This window comes from Gorilla gorilla, chromosome 5, assembly GCF_029281585.2.
Source record: "Gorilla gorilla gorilla isolate KB3781 chromosome 5, NHGRI_mGorGor1-v2.1_pri, whole genome shotgun sequence".
Classification (NCBI taxonomy): domain Eukaryota; kingdom Metazoa; phylum Chordata; class Mammalia; order Primates; family Hominidae; genus Gorilla; species Gorilla gorilla.
In genome coordinates, this window is record NC_073229.2 from 30388503 (window position 1) to 30403167 (window position 14665).

The 14665-nt window shown below is 38.1% G+C and overlaps 1 long non-coding RNA gene across 1 annotated transcript in view; it reads right to left on the minus strand.

Moving 5' to 3' along the window:
• Positions 1 to 814: 814 nt before the first annotated feature.
• The window catches only part of LOC129534233 (uncharacterized), a 43863-nt gene continuing 30012 nt past the window's right edge, over positions 815 to 14665 (minus strand). The window contains exon 3 of the long non-coding RNA XR_008680741.2: positions 815 to 1004. This is a non-coding gene — a long non-coding RNA (uncharacterized lncRNA). The remainder of the gene's footprint in view (positions 1005 to 14665) is intronic.

A 14665-nucleotide genomic window follows, 5' to 3' on the forward strand; every position in this document is an offset into this window, starting at 1 on the left:
CAGGAGGGTGAGGCCAGAGGACCGCTTGAGCCCATGAGTTTGAGGCTCCAGTGAGCCATGATTGCACCATTGCACTCCAGCCTGGGCAACAGAGCAAGACCCCCCTCCCTAAAAATTTTTTTAATAGAAAACAATTACAAAATTTTTAAAAATTTCATTAAAATGCAGATTCAGATTCAGTAGGTCTGGGTGGTGCCTGAGATTCTGCATGTCTAACAAGCTGCAGGTGAATGATACAAATTATGCTGTGTGGATCACTTTGACTACCAAGGATATAATGCATTCGAATATTCCACTTACTGGTTCTTAACTCCTTCTGTATTCTGAGACCCTAAAAAATAATGATGACTGAGCCTAACCCCTGTGCAAATTTAACTGGACTGATTAGTCAGAATCAGAATCTCTGGGGCAGGGCATAGGCTCAAGAAGCTCCTCAGCTAAGTCCAAAGGACAACAAGTGACTGAAACCAGAATGTTCTAGCCTACCTTATGTAACCTGTCTTGGGTAAACGAATTGCATTTGCTGCTACAAAATATTCAATTGCTAGAATTTGGAGGCTTAGACTGTGGCATAGAGGCTAATTGGGTGAGTTCCCCTAAGGTTTCATTTCAGATCAAAAGGTGGGAGAAATTCAGGAAGAAGACATTGAAGAATGCTTCACTGACTACTGGCATTAAAAAAATAATCATCATCAAAGTATTTTTACACGGTAGGATAACCCTAGCTACTAATGTAGTCATACCCAAACCAGAACCCTGTCAAGAGATTCTGAATTTGGTAGGCAGAGACTGACCACTCTGATTTGTCTCTGGCTCCTCTGTTCATCTGTGAATCCTCAATTGCCCAATCCAAAAAAGAATTCTTAGATATGTGACATCTTCCATTCTCCTCTTTGATTCTTCCTTGGTTTCCAGAGCAACCAACCTCTTTCTCCTTGTTCCTCTCAATTTATGTCAAAGCCTTCTCTTTCCTCCTTCGGTGTTTTCTTCCTTCAAGGGTCCATCTGTAAACGATTAAAGAAGAGATCAAGAGATCACATTCATTCTCAGTGCTTCGACTTCCAAATATGCTGATTGAGAATCCATATCTTTAGGTGTGACCTCTCCCTTTACACCCAAATTTCCTACTGTCTTTAAAACATCTACTCTAGAATGTTTCTGAGGGACTTGAAATTAAAAGTGATTCAAACTGGATTTCACCGTCTTAAGTCAAATCCTCCTCATGTTATGCCTGGACTCTGTCAGTTGCTTCTTAACAAGATCACCTGCCTCAGTCTTGACTCTAGAGAAGGAAGCTGGACTATATCCTTCACAGCGTGATTCCTGCTTACCTTTTTATCCTCTTCTGCCAATACCTGAACCTCTCCTGTACAAGAATCTGTCCAACTTCTTATTCCTCCTGAGATAAGCTGGACTCTCCCTAGCTTCCACAACTTTACGCAGGATGCCCCATCTGTCAAAGATTCTCTTCCCCACTTTATCTTCCTGTTAAACTCAGTTCCTCAAAATTTAAGTCAAACACTCTCTAAAGTCCAAGATGAGTGGGTTAAATTCCCTCCTCCACGCCTCTGTTAAAAACAGCACTTCAAACTGAATTGCAATTATTTGTCTTACAAATCTCTCCTTCCACAAAACCAAACCCCCCCCATCCCCTAGAAAAGGAACTCTATTATTTCTTTTTTGTTTTGACTGTTAGCATCACTAAAGGAAGTGCAGAATGAATGGCTTGCACTAAATGAATCCTAATGTTGCCATCTTTGACTCTCTATAAGAATTCAGTTTGCTCAATAAACATTTATTTGTTTAAGCTCAAATTGATTGCTTAGCTGCCCTAGAGAGCAACAGAATTAAGAGATGTCGATTTAGCAAATAGAAAAACCAAATAGTCATGTATTAGGATGAATTCAAATGTATAAATGATAGTTTTTATTAAGCAATGTGATAGTTGTTTCTGTATCCTTCATTCCACAGTTTAGCCCTAGTGGGGAAAAAAAAAGCATCATGTTCACCATTATAAAACCAACTCGAGATTTGTCCAGAAAAGGTGTGGCAGTTTCAGGCGTATTTTTATTGTACCATGTTTTACATGGCTTTGCAGCCATTGAAGTTTGAACAATGCCAAATTTCCAAGCTAAATGCTATAAGTGGAAATTGGAGGCTACAGTTAAGTGAACAGAAATAGAACTGACAACCTAAATGCGTCAACATCCATGGAAAGTGACATCAGAAGTTTTGGTGTGCTATTACTTTTTTTTTTTTTAAGGTGAGTGGGTGTTTTAAAACTTTTAAATGTTTAGAAAGTGGTTCAGCTTGGCTTTTTTTTTTTTAATATAATGTTTTTAACATGAAAGAAGTTCTCTATAAGGATTAAAAGCCATGTGAGTGCCAATGAATTTAAAATGTGTTTATGGCTAAAAACAGGGATATCAAGAAAGATGGTAGCTATCTCCCAAAAGATCTTATAATTTGGGGATTATGATAATAATCCCAAGTATATAGAAGAGGCCCCTGGAGTGTTGATCTCTTCATGACTATCAACAAAATGGACTGCCAGGGAACTGCATCACTGCTCGGTTCTGCATAAATCATTTGATGACAGTCTCCTTGCTGATATCCAAAATTTTTCCAAATGGATTTGTTAAGAGGACAGAAGAACAGATCGATTTAAAGTTTTTGAGCACAAAAGCTGAAAACATTCCCAGGCAATTATTCTCTATCATTCCACATACAGTTGTTGGTGTTATTACCTTCAGAATGAATTTGTGAGTCCAGAAAAAAACATGTAGATTATTCTATTAAAATATTGCACTATTACTGGTGAATAGCAGTTAGTAAAATGTCTGCTGAAGCAAAGTTAGTTTTTCCACCTTCCCTGCCTCTACGCACACACCTGTCTTATAGAACACTCACACTTATCAGATTTTGAGTCTGTTTTCTTCAGTAGACTGAGTTCTTTGAATGTAATAATTTTATTTTTAATCATATTTTAACGTTTAGCACCTCACCAGTGCCTGACGCTTTTGTAAGCCAAAAGTGGTTTAATACCAGCGATTTCATATTGTTTAATCTAATAACTGTTCAATATTTAATAAACAATGCTCAATTACTTCATTCCATTTATCAGAATTGAACTTTTCAAGAAAAAAGTCAGCATTTATTCCATGAATTTCGTGTTTTATGATGTTTATGAATCCATAACAAACGTCAATTAGTCAATGAATCAAATCTAGCCAGCTTGATACTATAGCGATTGGTCCAGTTTTTATGGCATAAACAATTCAGTTCTCATAGATACCAAATAAGAACTCTGTACTTCATTTTTTCTGATAAATAAATTAAATTTTTATATCTCTTTTGAATATGAAAATGTTTATTCTAAGAACAGTTTTTCATTGTGTGTTCATGTTTGTATGTTATATATATATATATATACATAGCTTTTGGCTTTTCTCAATATTTCTTAAAGATAAACAAGAAACTAAAATGGAAAAACATGTCATTCTGCCGATCTCTAAAAGATATGGGATTTTCTTCCATGTTTAAGTGAGCTTTGGAGAAGATGCCTCCTTCTGAAGACAACTTCAGAGAAGTTCAGACCAGCCTGTAAGCTAAAGGATACTGGAGTCAAAATCAAACTGGATAGAGATATATTTTTTAATTGTGTTGCTCAAGTGATCATATGAGAAATTCTTACTACCATTCAACAACTTGTTTCAACAATAGCTCATTCGGTGACACAAAATAACCCTATAACCATTCCAAAGACCCATTTTCCCTTTTTGATGTATGCTTCTATCTCATTTCAATAAAATTTGGCTTTGAAACCACTATATTTTAATCTAAAATCTCAAAAATGTACTTTCCTTGTTATATTTCCCTCTCTCTGAGAAATACCTTATTTGAGTTTGCTTAGTGCTAAGCCACTCGTGGGTGTGCTATTTGACTTCCACTACCACACTAAGGCCAGTTTACTTCTAGCATCAGTGGTCAAGATGGCTTGATGCTATGAAAAATAATAATTATAGCAAGAATTGTTTCATGTTTAATGCAGAAGCTTCACAATAATTTGTACATGTTTTAAAATAAGAAATATATGGTATAACTACTTTCTGAATGGAGAAAATACTTGTAGGCTGAATTAAATCTTCAGAAATCACCTTTCCAATTTCTCATAACATTAACTAAAAGAAATAAAATAGAAAAATGGACATTAAGGTCAATTATGGGGCAGTCCCAGTCAAGCAATCAGGCAAAAGAAAGAAATCAAAGGCATCCAAATAGGAAAAGAAGAAGTCTATTTTTCTCTGTAGATAATATGAGTCTATATATAGAGGATTCGAAAGACTCTGCCAAAAGCTCCTGGAATTGATAAATGACTTCAATGAAGTTTCAGGATACAATATCAAAGTATCTTTTTCTATACACTAACAATATTCAAGCTGAGAGTCAAATCAATAATGCAATCCCATTTACAATAACTGCAAAAAAATAAAATAAAATAAATACTTGGGAATACATTTAACCAAGGCAGTAAAAGATCTCTATAAGGAGAACAACAAAACACTGCTGAGAGAAATCATAGATGACACAAACAAATGGAAAAATATTTCATACACATAAATTAAAAGAATCAATATCATTAAAATGGCCATACTGCCCAAAGCAATTTACAGTTTCAATGCTATTCCTATCAAACTACCGATGTCATTTTTCACAGAACTAAAAAAGCTATTCTAAAATTCATAGGGAATCAAAAAGAAGCCCAAATAGCCAAAGCAATCATAAGCAAAAAGCACAAAGCTGGAGACATCAAATTACCAGACTTAAAACTATACTAAAAGGCTGTTAATAACCAAAAGAGCATGGTACCAGTATAAAAACAGACACATAAACCAATGAAACAGAATAGAGAACCCAGAAATAAACCCACACATCTACAGTCATCTTATCTTAGACAAAGTTGACAAAAATAAGCAATGGAGAAAGTACTCCATATTCAATAAATGGTGCTGTAATAGATGGCTAGTCATATGCAGAAGAAAGAAACTGGACCCCTACCGTTCACCATATACAAAAATTAACTCAAGATGGGTTAAAGATTTAAATGTAAGACTTCAAACTATAAGAATCTTTGAGGAAAACCTAGGAAACACCATTCTGAATATCAGCCTTGGGAAATAATTTATGACTAAGTCCTCAAAAGCAATTGCAACAAAAATAAAAATTGACAGATTGGCACTAATTAAAGAGCTTCTGCACAGCAAAAGAAACTATCCCCCATCTCTACAAAAGATAAAAAAAAATTAGCCGGGTATGGTGGTGTGTCTGTAGTCCCAGCTACTTGGGAAGCTGAGGCAGGAGGATTGCTTGATCCCAGGAGGGTCCAGGCTGCAGTGAGCCATGTTTGCACCACTGCATTCCAGCCTGGGTGACACAGAGTGAGATCCTGTTGAAAGAAAGAAAGAAAGGAGGAAAAAGAAAGAAAGAGAAAGGAAGGAAGGAAGGAAGGAAGGAAGGAAGGAAGGAAGGAAGAGGGAGGGAGGGAGGAAGGAAAGGAAAGGAAGAAAGGAAGGAGGGAGGGAGGGAAGGAAGGAGTAAATAAACAATCAACACAGAAACAGAATAAACAGACAACCTATAGAATGAGAGAAAATATTTCCAAACTATGCCTCCAACTAAGGTCTAATATCCAGAATCTATAAGAAACTTAAAAACTGAAGAAACGAAAAACAAATAGCCCCATTAAAAAATGGTCAAAAGACATTAATAGACACTTCTCAAATGAAGACATACAAGCAGTCAACAAACATGAAAAAATGTTCAACATCACTAATCATCAGAGAAATGCAAATCAAAATCACAATGAGATACCATCTCACACCAGTCAGAATAGCTACTATTAAAAGTCAAAAAACAACAGATACTATTAAGGCTGCAGATAATAGGGAACGCTTATACACCATTGGTGGGAATGTAAATTAATTTAGCCACTGTGGAATGCAGTTTGGAGATTTCTCAAAGAACTTAGAACTATTATTTGATCCAGCAATCCCATTACTGAGTATTTATCCAAAAGAAATTGTTCCACCAAAAAGATACGTGCACTCGTATATTCATTGGAGCACTATTCACAATAGCAAAGACATGGAACCAACATAGGTGACCATCAATGGTGGACTGGATAAAGAAAATGTGGTATATGGAATACTACATGGAATACTACACAGCCATAAACTGTGGCTGCGTCCAACATGGATGCTGCTGGAGGCCATTATCCTAAGACAGCTAACACAGGAACAAAACCAAATATGCCATGTTCTTACGTATGAGTGAGAGCTAAACATTGAGAACATATAGACAACAAGATGGCAACAACAGACACTGGGGACAAATGGGTGGAGGAGGCTGAAAAACTAACTATTGGGTACTATGCTTAGTACCCGGGTGACAGGGTCAATCATACCCCAAACCTCAACATCATACAATATATCCTTGTAACAAACCTGCACATGTACCTCCTGAATCTAAAATAAAAGCTGAAATAATAAAAGAGGAAACATCCATTATGGTATTACAGTTTCCTTCAATTCTTAAAAATAGCTTTCCTGGAAGCATAACTGACTTACAACAAATGCTATATATTTAAAGTGTGTAATATGGTTAATTCACTCTTGAACTACATACACTGTTGAGACCATCACCACAATCAAGATCATGAACACACCCATTATCCCCCCAAATTTCCTTATGCCCTTTATAATCTCATCTCCCCTGTTCTACCCAACTTCATTCTCAGGCAGCCACTAATCTGTCAGTATGTATTAGTTTGCATTTTCTACAGTTTTATATACACTGAATCACACAGTATGTACTCCTTTTTTTTGTCTGGCTTCTTTCAATCAGCAAAATGTTTCTGAGATTCATCTGTGTTGTTGCAGGTATCAGTGGTCCATTCCCTATTATTGCTGAGTAGTATCTCATTGTATGAATATACCACAATTATTTTATCCATTCACCTGTTGAGGGACATTTGGCTTATTTCCAGTTAGGGACTGTTAAAAATAAAGCTGCTATGAACAATCTTTTTACAAGACATATGCCTTCATTTCTCTTAGGTAACCTCTAGGAGTTGAGTGGCTGGATCATATGGTAGGTGAACATTTATTCAAGAAGCTGTCAAAATGTTTCCAACACACTTGTAATAATTTTACTTTTCCACAAGCAATGTAAGAATTCCAGTTGCTCTACATCCTTGTCAGCACCCGGTATGGTCACCCTTTTTTTCCTTAGACATTCTAATACATTTTAATTTGCACTTCCCTAATGAGTGATGATGTTGGACATCTTTTTATGTGCTTATTTGTCACCACATGTCTCCTTTGGCAATGTGTCTATTCAAATGTCTTGCCCATATTTTTATTGCATTTTTGTATTCTTATTTGTAAGGCTTGAGAGTTTTTCTTACCAGATACAATCCCTTTCTCAAATATATGATTTGCAAATATTTTCTCCTAGTGTGTGGCTTGTCTTTTCACTCTCTCAACAGCATGCTTGTGATCTTGACTCTATAACAAGCTCAAATCAAAGTGCTTTGGCCTTTGTGTCAGACACCCATTGGCCTACCCAGTATGCAAGCGGGGCCATTCAAAGAGCAATGCTCCTTCAAGAATCACAAAGAACTTCATATCCATTTGGATTTTTTTTTTAAAAAAAAGAGAAAATAACAAGTGCTGGCAAAGATGTAGAAAAACTGGAACACTTCTGCACTCTTGGTGGAGATGTAAAATGGTGCAGCCTCTGTGGAAAACAGTATGACAGTTTCTCAAAAAATTAAAAGCACAATTGCCATATGGTTCAGCAATTCCACTTCTGGACTACGCAAAACAATGGAAAGCAGAGTCTCAAAGAGATATCTGTACACTCATGTGTAGTACTTAATACCATTGATCCATACACTAAAAAATGGTTAACATGGTAAGTTTTGTATTATGTGTGTTTTACCACAATAAAATTTCTGTAATAAAAAAGTAAAAAAGAATCACGAAGAAGAATCACCAAGAAGGCATCACCAGTTGTCCTGGTCTTTAAGGTAAGCGTGGGCACAGAGCAGCCAGCAGGAAAAACACTCTGAATGAGACACAATGTGAAGATGGTGCTGTCACAATGGGCTTAACTCTAAAACATCTGGGCTTCAGCTTTTGTTCTGGCACTTACTAGCTCCAACTAGTCCATTAGGTTCTCTAGACTTTCTGTCCTCTTCTGTAGAATGAAGCAGAATTGAGTAAAATGGAGAATCCCTCCCTTGATTTTCATGTGAGGCTGTCCTGAGAATCCAATGATCATTTTTAAATTGAAAAGTACAATGTCAAGTTGGGGGGGCAGGTGGGGAAGGCTAGATAAAGGGTTTTATACCAGGAGATGCTATTGTTAATAAACAAGCGAGGTTTATGGTGGACATTCTAAAGAAGACCTGGTTTCTTCTCCCTCACAGCTAATTGGCCACGCAAGGAAGTCTGTCTTAAATCCACCTCAGCCCAACATCTAATAATCTATTGTGTGACTATAGGCAAGTTACCTAATCTCTATGAGTTTAGGTTTTCTCACCTGTTAGATGGGAAAAAATGATCAGTAATAACATCACCAGGGATATGGGGAAAGTAAGTCAGGGTGCTTGAAACAGTTGACCTCGGTGCCAACAAATTTAGAGAAACACAGCCTCTGTAAGAACTCTCTGTCAGTAGTTTTCACATTTTAATGTGCCCATGAATTTCCTGAAGATCTTATTAAAATGCAGATTCTGAAAGAGGAGGTCTGGACTAGGGCTCAAGCTTCTGCAGGTCCCAAGCTCCCGTGTCCCAGTGATGATGCCCCTGTAGGGACACATTTTGAGCAGCAAGACCCGGCACCGTGGGTCTCACGGTACAGTCTGCTTGTACATATCTTAGTCTCGTTTTATAAAAAGAAAGAAATAGAAAGTTTTAATCAGGTCTCAATTCTATTATCTTCAGTTCTAAACTTTTTGAGCAATAGATACCTTAGACTTGGACTTACTTTAAACTTAAAAGAGTTTAACATCACTGTCGTACAAATGATGGGAGAAAAGCCCAGAGCTGGGAAGCACTGTGCCTAAAGTCACAGAGCAACAGACCTCTCAGTCCTTACACTTGCCACAAATACAGTGATTGAGGACAGCCTTCACCCAATTTCCTCTCAAACATACACTCTCATTGAGGAAGCCCAGGGACAGAAGGACAGGGATTGGAGTCCAAAGAGAAGCCAATGGGGGTATGATGCTTCTCTGTGATTCAGAATGTTCCTCCGAACCTCTCCAAAGAACCAGAAGCAAACGACCAGTCCATCCACATTGGAATCTATGCAAGACTTTATGTAAAGCATCCCTGGCCATCTCCACCCTGAAAATTATTTTCTTTCTTGTAAATTTCAAAATCACTTAGCCAGAATTCAGACTCTGCTTGTCCTTGATTTTGGGGTCTTTGAATCTCAGGCTTCAGCTTCTGACTGAAAAAAGGAGCCCTCTAGGAGAGCATAAAGCCACTGGAGTCCTCCTTGAAATGTAGGCAGTAATGGTGGCAGCCAACCCCCACCACCCATGAGGCAGTGGCTCAGGGAGGGTATTTCTCTATAAGCATGAGTAACCACTCCAGCTTCCTGGGAATGTGTGATAAATGTTCCCATGGCTGTGCTGCAGCACAGTGGGTGCTGTTGGCTCTGTCTCACCACATATGTTATCTTCATGGTAGCTGCTCCCAAAAAGGGTTGTAACTCAAGGGAATCTCTTCACAGATTTGTGTCTGGCTTTAAAACAAGGAGCTCTCAAACATGTCAAATGAGGGAAGCAGACGGTGTCTCTATTTTGGGGTGCTTTTTCCCTTTGGGTTTGTAAAGGTTTCCTCTGGGAGGACTCTTCCCTTTTACATTCATGGGTTTGATGGCTTGCATGTTGCAAGCCAATTCTGCATCTGGAAAAGAGCCTTTTTCCAGGTATACAGTTTAGTGAGGTTCAGGTTGATCCAGAGAGAGGGAGGCAGCAGAAGGTGGGGGAGGAACACAGCACTTAATGGACACAGCATGTTACATTAGTTGAATACTTCTTTGGTTGCCATAGGAATGAGAAGACTTTTGATTTTAAATCATAGTTCCTCCAGAGCTATGTTAAAAATGTGATGGTAGAGTCTTGCTGTTTACCACTACCAGCTTTTTAAATCAAGGGCTCTTTAAAAAAATGCAGCCCAAATGTTTACCCTGCCAGAGAAGGTTATACTAACCTGAAAAATGTTACTCCCAATGCTCTAAGGGCTAAAGAACATGAACTTCTCCCAAGTACCTTGGGTCCCACAATTCCCAGGCTAGTGAAATACAATGCAGCTCTATTATTTGTCCTCCCAGGAGAGATCTGTGAAATACACAAAAGAGCCTGTGATGGATGGTAACTCACTCAAGGCAATTATCATCGTAGTACTGTGGAAGCACATTTAAAAATCAATTGGTTTAAAACCAACAGCTCTTGAAACCATTTTTAAAGATTATTCGTTTAAAACATGGTGGTACATGTTTTTGTTTTGTTTTTTTTCCATCAGTCAGCCTGCTAATCCTTTTTGTTGCTATTCAAAGTTCAGACATGAGAGTGCCACCCTACAATTTCAGCATTAAACACAGTACCAGGTTTGAGTGTCTACTCCTTCCTCCCCTACCACCAACTAAGTACTGTATTCCCATCTAATTTGAAAAGCTAAGGAGAAATTAAACACATTAAAGGTTGAACACTACACAAAGGTTCCCAACCAGCACACCAAAATGCCTCTCTCTTGGTCGTTGGTGGCTGAGACCCTGGAGATGACTGCTTCTAGACATTTCTGCTCATTTACAGATAGGATAGTTTTCAGTGTATGCTTTCACATGAAAAAAAGTTAAGAGAATCAAAGTTCAAGCTAAACTGTAATCTCCTGAGGAAGGAATCAAACTAGCTTATTGTATTCCCAGCAACTATTTACAGTGTCTGACACATATTGAGTGATAAACTACCATCTGCTAATGAAACAATGATGAATAAATGTATAATACCTGAACATTTACAGTGGGCAAGATCTCTGGACCAATCCCTGGAAGAATAGAAACTTCAGTTGTTTTGTTGGTTCGTTTTGAGACACGGTCTTGCTCTGTTGCCCAGGCTAGAGTGCAGTGGCGCGATCACAGCTCACTGCAGCCCCAACCTCCTGGGCTCAATCGATCCTCTCACCTCTCACCTCAGTCTCCCAAAGTGCTGGGATTACAGCCATGAGCCACTGCACCCTGCCAGAACATCAGTTGTTGTGCAATTACCCAGTGTATAAAGTGCCCACTCTGTGCCAAGCATCTACATATATCGTGTCATTTAATTTGGCTGAGGAAAGAGAAGATGAACTCATGAAAATTCTGCTCTAGTTTGTCATTCACTGTTGCAAACTTCTCTCAGGAAAGCAGGGTAGCAAAAAGAATAACAGATGTCCTTTTGGTGAAGATGTCTTGGCATGGGTCCTCAATGCTTTCCTACTTTATACGGCCCACCAGGAAAAAAAAAATGTGCCTTGAAGCACTCTCTGTGAAGAAAAATAATGATAATATCTAACACTCCTTGGGTGTGTACGAGGAGCCAGGCACCACTCCAGCTGCTTCACACATATTAACTCATTTAATCTTCATGTATACATACATAGTTAACTACAACATACGTTAGAGATATAGACAAAATACTACCGAATTTCAGAGGACTAAGAGCTTATTTGCAATTGGAGTGATGGAGGCAATGTCTCAACGCATTAGATGGATACAGTTGGGGTGGATGGGAAGGGGTGCTCTATTCCCTCAACTCCTTGCATACGTGTAGGCTGTTCAAAAAATATTGTTAAATACTACCTATGTATTTCCTGTGTTCAGGCTCTGCGTTGTCTCATTTGGCCCTGATTTTTATTCCTCTGCTAGAGATGGAAACTGAGACCCAAGGAGATTAGCGTGCAAGGTTCTGCTTCAGAACTAGGATCCTCTAGATGATATTTTTAACTACTTCACTGCATTGCCTCCTGAATGATTAGCTAACATTTCTTTGGTGCTCATTATACAGCAATGAGTGTTTTGAGGCTAAATATGACAGATTATTTTTCTTTCATTTACTGATAATGTTTATGATATATTAAAATGCAGTGAATACCAACAAGGTTCTCTTTGTTTCAGAAAAGACAAATAAAGGCATTCCTCTTATGAGAGAGGAGTTGAGTCTTCTGTTATCTTTAATCCATGAGGAGCAGAGAATTATTATTTGGAAACTTAATTCCTGTGATATGATACCCTTCAATGCCTTCAGGTGACAGATCCTAAAAGCATTTACCTTTGAACAACAAATTAAACTGGGGACTATGTCATGAATAATAATAATTGTTTGTTATACAAAGATATGCATCAAATGTCCTTGCACATATACATAACAAAAACATTAAGTGTTAATATTTAAGCATACAGACTTTGCTGTAGAATGTGTCAGTGTATTTTAAAGCTAAAAGGAATGAGTCACCTAAGTCCATTACTATTTAGATACGACCCACACTGCCTCCCTCCCTGTGAGCTCTCACTGCTATATTCAGTCCTATTTGTTCAATGTGCTTTGGAGGCTCAAGGGCCATATCATTAACGTAGGGTCTATTAGACTTGTGGCTCTTAGAGATTATTGTTCTTTCTTTCTTGAATATGTGTTTGGATATTTTCAGGGTTGCTATCTGGATTTTTAGGGGGACTAGGAAAAGGCTAGTCCTCCCACTAGGGAACTTGTGACTAATTTGTCAGCCTTCTCCAGGAGAGTTGAAAATAAATCACGCACACACAGAGAGGGGGAGAGTAAGAGAAAGAAAGAGAGAGAGAGAGAGAGAGAGAGAATGAAAGAATTGAGGGCAATGTGATTTTCTTGCCAGAGGGAATAAGTCAAATATCATTATTATGTATCCTAAAATTCATGTAAAAAAATTACTATTGTCAGTGTACTTCTCCATCATTGGGTGGTCATTTTAACATCTTCATATTTAGATATTTGACAGTTATAGTAAGTAGAGAGTTGCTAGAGAACTTCTTGTTTCCTTACTCAACATTTCCCCCTTCCCCTATTTCCAGATGAACGACCTGGGCACAGAGATGGGGACTGAATCTGACTATTTTTTCTCTGAAACAAAAAGATTTTCATATTATAAGCAAGATCAACTTACTAGAATCCAGTTGGCAGAAGGGTAAGATGACATGTGAACTCTTGTTCTTTCCTCTCTCAACTGACCTTTCTAAAAAGTATTAACAGAAGGGAAAGGATATTTTCAGAAGTGGGCAGCAAGTGAAGCCAATGGATGTCCTCTGCCTGGCCCTGGCCCCACCATATTGTCCAGTGTGCACCTCATCCAGCGTGGCTGTCTCCAGGGCAGTTTCAAGAGCAGAGGGCTTTGTGGTTTTGGTGTGAAGACTCTTCCTGCTAACTGAGGATGGCCCAAGGGGAAACTCCTTTGGCACAACGTTCTTGAATAGAATTAATGAATCCACCTCTGAATCTATAAGGCAGCTTTGGCCCTGGTTCAAATGAAGATGCTAACAAATTTAATGCCCTTTTCTAACAGCAGAGTACCAGGTATCTTAAACTTAAGGAAGCCCTCAAAACATGACTGTAGGCTTATACGGAATAGAATTAAGGTCTCTTCCCTGAGACTTCTTTCTCCACACACTTTCCCAGTCTTCCCAGCCTTCTTTAGCTTTCTAAGTATCATCAAAACTTATTCACGAGAAAGAACTGGAAGTTCAATTACTCTAAAGCAAAAATAACTGATGATGGCTTAACATGTTTTCTCTGCCATCAAGATTTCAATATGAATAAAGCCTTAGATAAAATACTTGCAGTACCCCTATCAATTAATGACAAGCTTATAAAGAAAGGAAAGGAGGCCACACCTGTAATCCCAGCACTTTGGGAGGCTGAGATAGGAGAATCAATTGAGGTCAGGGGTTCTAGACCAGCCTGGGCAATATAGCAAGACCCCGTCACTGTTAATTTTTTTAATGAAAGAAAAAAAAAGGAAAGAAATTTCTTTCGAGGGAGGGGTTGGGAGGTAAAGTGACTTATCAAGCAGAGGGAGCCACTGCTATTGAAACATTCTGGGGTCAAGTCTTTGCAAAAATGAATGAATATTGTTTTCTGTGGTTGTCTAGCACGCTAGCACTTCAACAAAGATTATTAATCTAGGTACCAAACCAACAGATCCAACATATCATCACACTTTAAGAAAGTCTCTAATATTTTAAAGTTAAAGTTAGTTGGGTCTATTAGCAGAAAAAGAATCTTCTCCAGGATGTCATTTAGGTAGAAGGCCAGACCTCAATAGTCCAACACAAATATAAAACACGGTCTTCTAGGGAGCTCTGGAATATAAGGTAATTAAACAAGGAAAATTCATTGTAAAATTATAAATAAGAAGAACTGCTTTATCTCTTAGCAAAGAGGATAAACCCAGGCTGGTTCCAATGGAAGTCAACAGCATAATGTAAAAAGAGCAAGTTATCTACTTACAAATCATGTGATCTCTCCTGGAATGTTTGGGTCTTTTGCCATCTAACACAATAAATAAGCACACCCCCAAAATAAATA